This window comes from Lactuca serriola, chromosome 5 (assembly GCF_051521515.1).
Source record: "Lactuca serriola cultivar US96UC23 chromosome 5, Lser_US96UC23_V15, whole genome shotgun sequence".
Taxonomy (NCBI): domain Eukaryota; kingdom Viridiplantae; phylum Streptophyta; class Magnoliopsida; order Asterales; family Asteraceae; genus Lactuca; species Lactuca serriola.
In genome coordinates this window covers 348,445,880-348,446,880 of record NC_136412.1, presented here as the reverse complement: position 1 = coordinate 348,446,880, position 1,001 = coordinate 348,445,880, and the positions used below count along the sequence as shown (strand labels likewise).

General features: G+C 42.3%; 1 non-coding gene across 1 annotated transcript; it reads right to left on the bottom strand.

Annotated features, from left to right (window-relative positions):
• Positions 1–446: 446 nt before the first annotated feature.
• On the bottom strand, positions 447–553 carry LOC145056162 (small nucleolar RNA R71). The gene has a single exon (XR_013685695.1). It is a non-coding gene; the product is annotated as a small nucleolar RNA R71 (small nucleolar RNA).
• Positions 554–1,001: the final 448 nt, after the last annotated feature.

The following is a 1,001-nucleotide window of genomic DNA, read 5'->3' as shown; positions in this document are numbered from 1 at the left end:
AAACTTACTCCCCACCCCCTTCCGTTAAAACTAAAACCACAGACTCTTCAGAAACCGAATCTGAAGACTTAGTTATGAGTGGAGACAAAGCAGAAAAGACCCTTAGAGAGTGGGCCACTCAAGAGGTCAACCAACAGCCCCTTTGCATTACGTTTCTAGAAGCCCAGAACTTCGAACTTAAATCTAGGCTGATTCATCTTCTTCCCACTTTCAGAGGATTGGAAAACGAAGACCCACATAAATTCCTCAAGGAATTTCATGTGGTTTGCTCAGGAATGAAGTCTCATGTTGTCACAGAAGACCAGATAAAGTTAAGGGCATTCCCCTTTTCGCTTCAAGATTCTGCAAGAGAATGGTTGTATGAACTCCCATCAGGTTCCATCACCACTTGGACAGAACTCGCAAAGCTGTTTTTAGAGAAATACTTTCCTGAAACGCGAGTCTCCAGTCTCAGAAGAGAAATCCTTGGTATCAAATAAGGAAAAAGAGAAGCTTTACATACCTACTGGGAGAGATTCAAGAAGTTGTTGGTCCGTTGCCCCCAACATGGAATTAATGATTACCAGCTCTATAATTGTTTCTGTGAAGGTCTAACACCCATGGAAATACGGCTTATAAATGCTTCCAGTGGTGGTTCTTTGGGTGACATGACCCCAACTGAAATCAGAGAGCTGATTGAGAAGCTGGCGATCGAGTCTAAACATTTTGGGAATGAAGACGAGTGGTGTCCAGATCAGCCAAGAGGGGTCAAGGAACTCAACAATGTTCATCTGGAAGCTCAGATATCTGAATTGACAAAAGCTGTTCTGCTCTTGACTAAAGAAAATGCAACTGCAAAGAAACAATGTGGGATTTGCTTAAAGACTGATCACCCTACAGATATGTGCCCAATATTGCAAGAGGATACAGTTGCAATCAAAGTTGTCGAGGGCTACCAATAGAATTTTCAAAATAATTATCAGCAGAAACAACAATTTTAGCCTCCACCCGGATTTCAGCAG